Consider the following 12686-nt stretch of genomic DNA (forward strand, 5'->3'; position numbering starts at 1 on the left):
TCTTCCCCGGTATGCTTTGGTCCAGGAAATTCTCACTTCTGCATGGGTATTCCCATCACCTCCAAATGTGGCTGAAAATTTCCCATCCTGAGACAGCTGTGTTCTCAGGAACTGCGACCTCACTTCCCCAGAATTTCAGGGTGGTTGCTCCAAATCTAAGGGGGAATTTCCACTATTTGGAAACTGATTTTTCACACTCCCGCCAGTGCAGCTGCATTCTTGTTTCTGTCCCACAGCTCCCAAATGCTGTCTTTCTATGTTTCTAGAGCGGATTTGTGAAGGGGGCTACGTATAATCTAAATAGAAAAGCAAAACAACATGAAAAAGCCAGAAATTGCTGCGAGTTGTTGAGGGAAGCAAACTGAAAGGATGAGGTGCTCGGGTTTTTTTGCGGGCAGCATTTTTCGGGAAGCTATCCTCTAGCTGTTGCGCAGAAGTTGGTGGTTTCCCTGGATCTGTCACGGACTACTCACCCTGCGATATCCTGCTTGAGCTGCCGCTGCCTGCTCGGGGCATTAGTGACCATGTTCAGATGGTTCGGACCGAGCGGCAGTGCCCGCATCAAAGCCTTTCAATGCCTGCTGTAGCAACGAGCTCCGCGTAAGCCTAGCAGCGCGAAACATTGGCACAAAGTAACCTCACGGACCCGCTTTTAGGATTTTCCTTCTTCCCCCAGAAAAGCAAAAAAAACCCCCAAACCAAACCAGGGACCGTGGTGGGGTAGCAAGGGGAGCGGATGCCTGCACACCCCCTCACCTGTCCCGGCTCGGCGGCAGGAGGGTCCCGCAGCGCGCTGCCCACCGCCGCCCCCGCGGGCGCTCCGGGCGGGCGGGCGGAGGCGGAGCGGCCGCGGCTCCAATGGGGAGGAGGGGGGCGGGCCGTGCCGTGCCGTGCCGAGCCGAGCCGAGCCGTGCCGTACCGTGCCGTGCCGGCTGCCGGAGTCTGACGGGCGCTGCAGGTGGGAGCCCGGCTCCGCGACGGCGCGTAACTTCGCCGGGCCGGGGCTATCCGCGCTAGCTTTCCTTGTGGAGAGAGGCAGGAGCCTCGTCCCTCCCGCAGCGGCGGCGGAGAGCACCTCCCAGGACAGGCTCAGGTGAGGAGCCCCCGCGCCCCTGGCTTCCTCGGCCGCCCTTGCTGCCGCCCTGGCCTGGCTGCCTTCAGCGGGGCCCTTGGGTCGCGATGCGCAGCGGGACAGGCGAGCTGTCCTTGGCTTGAGGTCAGCGGGGAGGGCCGAGGGGCGTGCGCTGCCCCCGCGGGGCGCGCTGCCGCTGCGCATCGCTCCGCGCCGCTGCGCGGGGAGACAGGGAGGGAGGGAGGGCTGGGGCGGCGGGGCTGCGGCGTGGGGGCACATCTTCTCCTCTTTCCATTCCTCTCTCCGCGTTTTTTCTTTTGGCTGTCCCGTGCCCCACTTCCCGGCCGTGGGTCGTTTTGGGTGTCCCCGGGCAGGGTTTGCCCCCGCTCCGGTGGCGGGGCGCACTTGCTGCCGGCGGTGCGGCGCGGGAATGCCGCAGGCGGGGTATAGCTCCTGCCGGACCCTGTCCCTCAGCCGCCCTTCCCGCCTTTCTGCCCTCCGCGGAGCGCAGCATCTCCCGCGGAAGATCCGCCCGGGCGCTGGGACGCGGCGGCGCCCGCAAAGTTCCGGGCGGTGCGCGGCGGGGGCGGGCGCGGGGGCGCGGAGGGGCCGCGCTGCGCTGCGCAAGCCGGAGCGCGGCCGGGGGAGCATCCGCTGGTAAGGGCAGTCGGTGCTGATGGGGCGCTGAAACCCCTTTCTAGGGCTTGGGGCCAGTCCTGATGAAGCCGCAGGGTTTTGCGGGCGGCGGGGTCGGTGCTGCTTTAGCGTAAAAAAATGTTTAATAGTGGATATTAATGAGGTGTTCCCCACCTCCCCTCCCCCCTTTTCCCTACCTTTTCGGATGTTTAAAAAAACCCCGAACTATTCAGCTGGCGACATTTACATTTCTGTAGTAACAGCAATTCATTAGAAAAGTGATAGTGGCAGGAAAATTAAAAGTAGTAGTAATGGAGCCCCGGGGGTGGCTGCAGATAGCGCCAAGGGACCGTAACCCCCCCCGCTCCTCGGCAGTGGACAGCGGCGTGGGGGGAGCCGGGAGCGTTTGGGAGCCTGTGGGAATGCGGGGGGCTGGGAGCACAGGGTGCAATGCAGAACTAGAAGCGCCGAAACTCTGCATTTTGTGCATAGTTCAGTGCTGGGTGGCCATTTTTCTAATCTTTTTCCTGTCAGGCTGTTGGACCCCCAAAATGCTCATTTGGGACTTGAAAAAAACATCCCCTCAGGCTCCCCTACCCTTTTGTTAGGGCTGTTTCGATGCCAAATACTTGTATTTTTGTATTCCAAACGGGTGATCCTTCATCAGGCTTTAAACCACGTTAAGATATAGCTAACCATTTGAGAGGAGGATCTTTTTTCCCCCTTCTCTCTGGAGTTTGAATGTTTGTTCCCCTGTTACTTCCAGGGAAGGATTTAGTCCCTAGTGTGATGGCTGAAATGGTGGCACGCAATTCAGTGTGCTGCCAAATGCTTACCTCCTTTCAGAGTTTGGGATAGGCTCAGGCAGTATTAAAAGCTTGCTAAGAGGATACTGTTATATGGTTTCCTCCATTTTTGGGATCTGTTAGAAGCAATCTAAAAATACTAGATCATCATTCCCCACACTTGTAACTATAAGACTTTCAAAGAACTGTTCTTAGTTATGCACCTTCTATTTCTCTCCCCACCTTTTTTAGCCTTGCAAATTATCAGTCCTGGTACTCAATAGGGAGCTACTCTTGTATCCCTGCTCTTGCAACTTGAAGGCATCACTATTGATTCTGAATTGAGCAGTTTTTAGCATCTAATCCTCATTATAACACAGGGCTGGGTATTTTAACTTGCTGAAGAGATACCCTCTAATGTTCCTAGAAGTACCCAAGCTTTGCCAAGTGCCATAAACGTGTGCAGTTTGTGCAAACTTGTCTAGAAAATGGCTTTTTTTTTTTTTTTTAATTGGGAAACAGATTATCACTATCTCAGTACTACTTCTGTCCTTCCTGCAGCATTTATTTCAGTGCATGAAGTCCCTTGCTCAAATATTGGTTGCACATTACTGCCCAGAACTAGCTTAGGAAGGCACTTTACTATCTCATGCAACCTTATCTGCCATTCCACAACTTCATAACAAACCCATTGGAACATGAAATGACCTTGGAAAGGTATCTTTCAATCTGACACGAAGCATTCTCTTAACAGGGAACAGCACTGCTCCACAAAGAACTGATGTTTTCAAATTGATGCTTCTAAACTGATTTTATTGTTTTTTTTTAAAGAGGGAAGGGAGATGGTGGAATATTGAATTGGAAAGGAAAATATTTTTTTAAAAACAAACCCACTCAGCTGAAGTTGAAGCACCACTCAGCTTTAGAAGAAGGTTTTAAGAGGAGGTATTAAGAATGTACGTATGATAGTGACACTTAAGTCTAGGGTGAAAACAAGTCTTTAATTTTAATCAAAGGAAAACAGCATTTTCTCTGCCAGTTCTGATTTGCTCATTCATAAGATCTTCAAAAGCCCAAATTATTAGTGGGACTAATTGAAAGCTAGTTGGGTGTGTCAAATGGAGAAAAGAAGTGATGAAGTCAGAAGGAAGCATTACATTTAGTTGTATTGTTCTTGATATCAGAATGTGATGCTTCTATATGGAAAATATTCCAGGACCCTTTCAGTCCCCAAAATGCTACTCCTTTGGAAAGGCTGCAAGAGCACTTGAGAATCAGCAGCAGTCAAGGGGGAGTCATGCAGCTGTCAGGGGAATTAATGGAGGAGGTGCCTGGCCAGTAAGCTAAACGGGATTGTGGCCCAGATGTCGGACTTGACACATCAGGCCTTGCAAAAGGGCGGTGAGTGCTTTCGTGGCCATGGTGTTTTTACCTCTCATGAAGATGGTGCCTCCTGTAGAGCAGTGCCGAGTCCCAGCCTCGGGAGCTCAGGGTGTGAGTGCCACCTGCTGGGTGATGAGCCACTTTATAGCAATTATACATATGCATGTATGCATTTCTGTTTGCATACATATGCTGTGTTTATGTATGTGTTTATTTGCACACAGGTGTACAGTTTTTCCACAGACATGTTCTTGGGAGAAACTATGAAACCTTGCTAAGACCTGAAGTTGCTCACCTTCTGAGGACTTAGCACAGTTTGTACTTGGTTACTATTTATTACTCAAATGGCACTTGGGCTTTGTATTCTAGGGGTAGAGGGGAAATTTTGATACTGCTGACATTTAATGCTGCCTTTGTTTTACTGAAGGCAACTGGGAATTTTCAGTTGTATAGCTCATGGCTTGTGGTGTGGTAAGCTTTCACAAGCACCTCAAAGGTCAGATAGCAGGCTGGCAAGGTAGACCTGAAATGGAGGCCCAACAAACCAAACTCAACTTTGTGGTGTATCATTTGAATGTAAAATCTTCATGGCATTGCTGATTACATCTTTTTTTCATCTTAACTCACATATGTCCAAAAGATTTATGAGCATCCCTCCTGGATACGAAATGTTGCTTGTCATTTAAATTAACTGAAGACCTATAGAACTTGCAGAATATCGCTGAACTTTTTTTTTTCCATTTTAAAGAATACATTTTTCATATTCACTCTCTAACGCATAGAAGAATAAAATGTAACAGTTTGATTCTGACCTAGAATTGCTACTGAAGATGACACAATAAATCCAAATCTGACATCATTCCCAGCAATGATTTTCCGATTTCCACTAGCTTCCACCTCTCCTAGCCTGCTGCAGCATTGGCTGGAATGATGTTTAAACACCAGTTTGATTCAGCTGGATGCAGAGTGTATCAGTTGCAGCACCAAGGCCTGTAATTGTTCTGTGCTGTACTGACAGCATTAGGGAAAGATGCAGCCCTGGGTACTGGGGCTTTGTTGGACAGCTAACCTCATTAAGGCTTTATTGCTTACTTGTTTTGTGGTGTGCTGCTGCCAGATAAGTCTTTTACCGTGTCTGTGGATTAGGAGTGGTTCCAAGCTGAACTATAAAAGTTTTCAGGAAACTTTCAAATGCTTTCGGCTGGAAAACCTATATTGATATACTATTGTGATAAATGGATAAAACGCTTCACATGGTTTTGAAAGCATATTCTACCATTTGAGATCTGTACTTTCAAGAGTGTATAACAGTCAGGAATAAGTTGATGGAGCAAAAAGCAAGTGGTGTAATTTCAGAGTTCATCTTAAAGTGTGATTCTAGCCAAAAAAAAAGCACCTGCCATACCAAGAGGGATTACAAGATAGGCTTTTGAGGAAGGGGACCCAATAATAATGCAGAACTCAAGTTCACTGTCCCCTAAAACGTTCACAGTTAATTTGATGCTTGACAAATTGTGATTTCAGTGTCTGGTGAAGAAGCAATTGACCCTAAAATTGCTGCCTGAAGCTGAACTAACGTTTTCAGTTTCATAACCAGTGTCATGCAAAAATAGTATGTGAAGAGGAACAGGGGAAATGCAGAATGTCTCTCTGGTCTTGCTCTTATGTATCTCTCCTCCCCCTGACCCAAGCAACTGACATGTAGTGTAGGCAGTGGATGCTGCTGCAATGCTCAAGGCAATTTACATCTCATTCATTCATCCATCCCATTATGGCATATTGTGACTTCCCTCCTCACAAACCTTCTGAGCTGATAATGGAAATCTGCCCCTTATAACATGTCAAACTTCAACAACCACCTATGGTTTTCACTCAGAAGTGTATCTGCAGTATTGCCAATGGGCACGCTGCTCTCCTGTCCCCTCACCATTCCAAATAATGCAGTTCAGCAGCTCTCCTGCACGAATTCTGCCAGCTCTGAGTCATCCATACATTTTTGTTTTGTTCCTTCCTTGTGTTTTTGCACACCACATTTCCCGCCATTCCCACCTACTCAACATCTGCTTTCATGTGACCTCTCATATCCTGATAAATTCATTAACGTTAAGCTTGCTCCATGCCACCATCAAAATCTCACTTTCCTTAATATGAAGTCCTGTGTCCAGTCAGGGGACTCAATGGCCTTTACAGTCCTTGGGAGAACCTTGGAGTTCTGTCTGCTCCAGTAAAAATGTTCTCCCAGTAATCTCAGCTTCCCTTGCAGAGGTAAAAGACAGGTAATATCTTGAGGGCAATCTGTAACTACAGTCACACTGACAGTAATGGTGCATGGTTGCAGCTCTGGGGAAGGATTGGGGTACACAAGACTGACAAGAGAAATCAGAAATGAAGGCAAATCTTTTGCAATCTCTTTTACCTTTCCTCTCCAATATTCTTCACATAAAGGCACTGGAAAGGCTCCTATTGTAAAAGCACTCCTACAAAAACAGCAACAACAACAAAAAAAAGTTGTTTGCTAGCAAAGTGGTAAATATGTGAGCAATCATCTTTGTTTTTCTGCAGCCTTTCGGGCTGTCTTATTAATGGGCCGTGAAGGCTGAGGAGGAGGTAACTCATCAGCCATTATCCATGGAGTAGGGGGGAGCTGCAAATTAGTTGCTTGTGTCAGTTTCATTTTCTTTTTTGACACCAACAGATAAATTTGCCTTCATATGGGCATAGCTTCTGCAGAGATCAAATCGAAACCATATCAGGGGCTGTGCTGGTGACTCACTGCCCTCCTGAATTGTCTGGAGATTTATGGAGGTGAAAATGCTGCTCTGGCCTCAGGCCCCTTTGCTGGGACCCAGCAGAAGAGCATTGACTTGTGAGGATGACTGTTCCTGAGAGCGATTGTTTTGGAGAATTTGGATGGCTGACACATGTGAATTGAGAAGACATATCCCAATCTGTTGGAAGAGACTTTGCAATGGCCTTTGGCTTTTTGTTATCTTGTCAGCCTGGGTCTGGTGATCAATCTGATGGTCACAGAGCTGCTGGGAACTGATGACAGCATTTCCTTCTCTGCCTCCTGTCCTTCCACTGCAGGCTTCATCAGTCTCCTTGCCTGCTTGTCTGTGCTCAGGACCTTGTGCACTTGCTGAACTTGCACATGCAATTGATTTCTCTAGTCAAAAGAAGAGCACGCCTTTGTCTACCCTTACATACACACATGCAGTTGTTTAGGTCCACCCATAGCACTTGGCATTTTGTACTGATCTCTTTGAAGCATTTTCTCTCCAAAGGAATAATAATGAAAAAACTCCAACCAAACAGAAGAGCAAAAAAAAAACCCCAAATGCTAAATTGGTCGACTGTTTTGGAACAGTTGCCAAAAGAAATCAATGCTGAGCCTGGGAAAGCTGTAAAATTCTTTCTTGGGTTTTTATTAGTAGGAGAGAAGTGACACACACTGAGTTTGGTCACTCAGACACTGTTCAAAGTCCAAAGTGAAGAAAAAAGTTGTTTCAGCTTGGGTGTTCTTGATGGTTTGCAGATGTGTAACAGTGCGTAGATACTCAGCTGTGGGGTAGGCTGCAGGTCCCCTTAATTGCAAAGAATAAATTACAAATCCCCCATCCTTGACTGAGTATTCTGAAACTGAACAGTCACTGTGGTGACTTTGCCTTACTTCCTTGCCAAATGTTACATCTCCTCATTAAGGATTTCAAAATGTCAGCAGGATAAGAGAAAATATTATACTTTTTGCTATTTGTGATATTGCACACCTGTTACTGCCTGATAGGGGAAGTACAGTAAAGGGCTTGTTTTTTCTTAAAAAGATATTTTACCCCCCTCACAAAATGTTCCTTCTGAGTTCAGCCTTGACAGATCTTTATTAGACTGTATTTATTATTCTTTTATTAACATTGATATTGTGGTATCTTTTATTTCTTTTTAGAGTAAATTGGAAAGTGGGGTATTGTTTATGTTCAGTCCATTTAATGATTTACCTGAAACTGCTTTGTAAGGCAGATTTAACAGAAAGCAGTAGTGTTGTGTTGTTCATTGAATCTCAAGAGGTTTTTTTTTTTCTTCTTTTTCCCTTCGTTTTTCTGCTGATGGCTATGACTGCTGAAACCATGGACATCACAAACTGGATGAATGGCTGCCTCCTGGAATATGGATAATTTTGGTGAGTCTCCAAAATGAGTTTCACTTACTTCTGCTTGCTTGGGAGAAAGAAGAAGAATGTTATGTATTGGAAGTTGTGCTTGATGAAAGTTAAGACTGTTTTTGCAGTGTTGGTTTTGTCAGTGCAACAGGCAAAGCTCACTAAATTTCAAATTATTTTTGATGGAGTGGGTTTTATTTTTCCTTATTCTGTTTTATCACTGGCAAAGATGAAGGAATTAACATGCTCTGGATTAATTTGAAATAGTGTCATGTTATGAGATTGAGTGTTATTGCCTTTGTAATAACTTTTAAATTATTTTTCTGTAAGACATGCTGTGAAGCAACAGCTTAGAACATTTTAATTTTTCTTTTCTGACTTATTCAGTTGTTTCTGCAAATAGTTCAGACAGAAGATTCATTGGCTCGCTCTTTAGAAAAGCTCTGTGTCGTTCTCATTACTGTTCCTAATCCTGGTGTTGCCTGTGGTTGAACTTTTAAGAGATGATGTGTTGATGGTGTATTTGCATTAAATATTGTAGAAGAACTTTCCATGAAAAGGTCTTCCATCCCAAGTAGTCTCTGGTGAGACTTCTTTTTTTTAAATTAAAAAAACTGCAGGGCTCTGTCAGGGTCATACTCTTTCCTTGTGTGCAGACTCCCTGAGGAGGAGGTTTTGGCATTTTGGGCTTTCAGTGAAGGTGACTGGACAGCTGCGGGGAAAACATTTGCTTTGAATATATCAACCTGGAGATCTGCTCCATGAGCATGGTTAGAGGAGGTAGTATTTACCCAGTGTTGTCTGTAGGAGTAAAAAAGCTGCCTCTGAGCACTGAGGGGAGGTGGTTGGCAGCTTAGCAGCCTTGGGATTTATCTCGGAGCTATTTAGACCTAGCAGGAGTGACTCGTTACTACTAATAGGTTTAATTAGGGAAAACAACTTGCTTCACCTCTCACTTGTGTGGTGACAATCTCGCTTATGCAGAGCCTTAAGAGGGACAAGACAAATGTGATTTGGGAGTGGGGTTGGCTGCCTGTCCTATCCCAGAATGAGGCGAGTGTTCCTGGTGTGGTGGTGGCCCTGTCCTGGGCAAGACGTGGGAGTGAGCATAGGGCTGGCACTGGCTACTTGCTGACAGATTGTGGCTGAGTTTAGCTGGTACACACCTCTTAGGGGGGAGGGGGGAAGGTTGACATTGGCTCTCTATCCCTCTCCTTTTTCAGTCTCTTGAGTGGGCACAGTCTGCGTCACCTGCATCCTTGCACTGGTGCAAAGAGCCTGAGACCGAAAGATGGACATCGAGCTTAAGGATTTCTGATCAGGGCCAGATTTAGAGAAAATTTGAGATAAAGCCTGATAGTTTACTTTCAAGCATTTCTGAAGTATTGCTGCTTAATCCTTTTTATTGATCCATAGCTTATGCCGGAAAGCTGTTGTCTCAGGGCAATTTCCAGAGTCCTAGAGGATAATAGCATTAATCACATATCATGTGACTGTTCAGGCAGGATGGACATTTGTTGCACTGCTGCATTTATCTTCACTCTTAGTTCTGGTTATGTCTGTTATGCTCAGCTACATGGCTTAAGAGTGCAGTTAGGAAGCCTTCTGCATGACTGGTACTTGGTAATTTGGGACTGAGTAGCAGTAAGGTCTGTAAGGAGACTGCTGCTTTGGATTGCTGTCCTTTGATGTGCAAAGGAGCCTTGAAGAGCCTGAGAGAGCAATAGCTTCTGGGCCCAGGAAGCAATGCATATTTACTGTGATGGACATACTGCTTAAAACTCTTTGATTCTAAAAACTAGCAGACTGCATTCCTTATAGCTTTGCTCCAGCATGTATCTTGCTTTTTTGGCCTATTTTGTAATCTGCATGAATAATTGGCTCTCATGTTGCACCTATATAAAGAGATGCTTCTTCGATATCTGGAAATGCAGTAATGAGTGCTGAAGTGCTGCCATCACCATGGCACATCAGGGAAAGTTTGATGTGATCACATGAGTAAGCTTTCCACCCAAGTTTTATTCTTAGATTTATTTTTCACTTTCACTCTGATTTGGTTATATTTGAATTTTTGGCAAATGTTGTTAGCAAAGTTAAAATCTGAAACAGCAATCTAAATCACAGAGCAAAGTGTACTTTGCATAAACAGATAAATAGGAGAGCTAAAAGTGTAAGGAGTGCTTTCTTTTCACTACAAGAGTGACATCATTGCAAGCTCTTCTCAGTGGTGGAAGGCCAAGAGACAGTGGATACCAGTCGAAATGAGAGAAGTTCACACTGGTTACAAGGGTAAAGTGTTTTCACTCTGAGGACAGACAGCTGGCTAGGGGCACAGGTTGCCTGGGGAGGCCGTGCAGTCTTCATCGTTGGGAATTTTCAGGACCTGACTGAACAAAGCCTTGAGCTGGATCACACAGCTGGAGCAGAAGCCTGGACCAGAGACCTCATGAGGTTCTTCCTAGCCTGAATTTAGAGGGATCTTTATGCTGGGAAAAAGAGTAAAGCTGGAAGAGTTAAGTGGCACGGTCACAGAGGGTGTTGTGATAAGAGCAAACCAGTGGTGGCTGCTGTAAGATGAACAGGGATGTAGCATCTGGCCAGGCTTGTTCTGGAGTGCTGTCTGGGGATGTGAAGGTTTTTTGCTTTTGGTTTTTAATTGAGCAAAGCAATTAAAACCTGACACTTGCTGCTTCTGAAGAAGCTCTGTGCTCTTTGTTTTATTCCAATGGTAGCTGTATAACTAATCTCTAAAAATTTGGAAGTAATCAGTCGGCTTTTGTTTATATAGGTTAACATACCACTTACCTTGTGGGAAGAGATTTCAGGAGAAGTAAACTCTTCATGCAGAAGACTTCCAGTCTTTCAGGGATTTTTAGTTTAGTTGGGTTTTTTTTTTTAGAGATTGATATTTGGCTATTTGAATTCCTTCAAAAATTGTGTGGGAGTGCAAATAGGAGGCGGATGAAAATCTGTGGGTTGATCAGACTGAATGTGAGCCAGCTCCCCAAAGTGATGTAGGTGCTTATGGCTGGTAATGTGAATCCAAACAGTGCTTCTGTAGAGGGGGAGAAAAGTGGTCAAGGTACTGACACCACCTTGCAGGATGAAATAGATGAACCTGCAAAAAGGAATGTGAATGTGTCAGAGATGACTAGGCTCCTTTGTAGGACCAAAGCACTGCTAATGGTTTACACAAGCCTCCAAGTGTGTTTTCCTCTGTGTTTTTAGGAAGATGGCCTGCAACATTGGACTTAGCCTGGCAAACACTTGAAAGCTTATTTTTTCTTTCTTCTGGAGGGGCATTAGTTTAATTTACAGATTGATTTTCCTCCTTTGAGTTTGGAGGCAATACCAGTGAATGTGGAAAGCAACAGTTAGTAATTCCAAACGAGATTTTAAAAGCTTTTGTTGATTTTTTCACTTTTGAAACCACTATTCCATCTGCTTCCACCCATATACTCAGTGAACTGTCATTATTGCCAGTCATGCCCCAGCTGTGATGGGATGTGGTCAGTGGGTGAGCTCCCAGCAAGGCCAGAGTTCCCTCCCTTTCATGTTCTAAGACTGAAAGCCATCAGAATTATTGCTGTGAGAAACTGAAAAGTATTAGATTTTGGCCTTAATGCTATCTTGTCTGTAACCACTCTGCTCTGTGTGTCTGCACAGTGTTTTCAGAGTTACACTTGTGGAACTGCAATGGCTTTGTGTCCGCTTCCCCTACAGCATTGGACACTACACTGCGTAATTTGCCTTTTCATTTCTTTTATACATATTCAAAGCCTTTGTATTTATTCTTCTCTGTGTTTTTCTGGTAGCTGGTTATTTTCAGCTGTTGCATGGATAATAGTGCTGATGAACAAGTATTTAGTCTGACACATAAAAGCCTAGCCTTAAAGAAAATGAAGCAGGGAAAATTACAGTGGCAAAGGTTCCTAAATTATAGTTGTATAGGAAGATTGTGATAAGGAAGTAGTTAAATATTGCTATTTAGTCAAACCTACAACTGTGGCTGCTACTTCGATTGTCTCCTCCTTTTGCTGACACTTAATTTGTGTGGTTGGTGAGATACTCTTCCTGCTAACAAAGTCCCTGGTTTATTGAACCAGAAGCTTGTACCAGAAGTACATGGGTGTGTTCTCCCAGATGATTTTAGGTCAAGAGTGAAACAATTGCTAATTATTTTCAGATTTACTTGCAAAGGAAATGTTAGGTGCTTGCAATTAGGTGCTTACCCACTGTTAAAAAAATAAATAAACAAAACCAAGACACAAATCAGTCTTCCCATCTGGGAGCAGATACGTGTCCAGTTTAGATATACTGGAAGGCAAACATAATGTAATAGGACTGAACCAGGATATTCACAGACTGGAGTAGCAATGTTTGAGCTGGCTGTGTGCTTGCTACAGCTGCAAAGCTCATTGCTTTTATGGCTGCAGTATGTTTGCTCACAAGCCCCAGCTCTGACAAACAGATGTGATCATCGTCCTGAGCGTGCTCTTTGTGGGGTCGAGCAGTCACTTGTCAGGATGGTGGTGAGTATAAGCCACGATCTCCTAGCAGCACGTCTCATGTTTGAAGAGCTTTGCTTGGTTTTAGAGCATCCCAGCAGTAATCTGCAAGACCCAAAGACCATCTTTCATCCACAAGGATGTATGAC

The 12686-nt window shown here is 45.1% G+C and overlaps 1 protein-coding gene across 4 annotated transcripts in view; it reads left to right on the forward strand.

Annotated features, from left to right (window-relative positions):
- The first annotated feature begins 866 nt into the window (after nt 1–866).
- Nucleotides 867–12686, forward strand: part of EPB41L3 (erythrocyte membrane protein band 4.1 like 3) — a 141047-nt gene continuing 129227 nt past the window's right edge. For 3 of the 4 annotated variants that reach the window (XM_088173443.1, XM_088173526.1, XM_088173551.1), the window contains exon 1: nt 903–1093. The gene's annotated coding sequence lies outside the window, so the exon portion shown is untranslated. Of the gene's footprint in view, nt 1094–12686 lie in introns of all 4 variants that reach the window. The other variant, XM_088173488.1, reaches the window with a different exon arrangement.

The sequence above is a fragment of the Sturnus vulgaris genome, chromosome 1 (genome assembly GCF_052056855.1).
Source record: "Sturnus vulgaris isolate bStuVul1 chromosome 1, bStuVul1.hap1, whole genome shotgun sequence".
NCBI lineage: Eukaryota > Metazoa > Chordata > Aves > Passeriformes > Sturnidae > Sturnus > Sturnus vulgaris.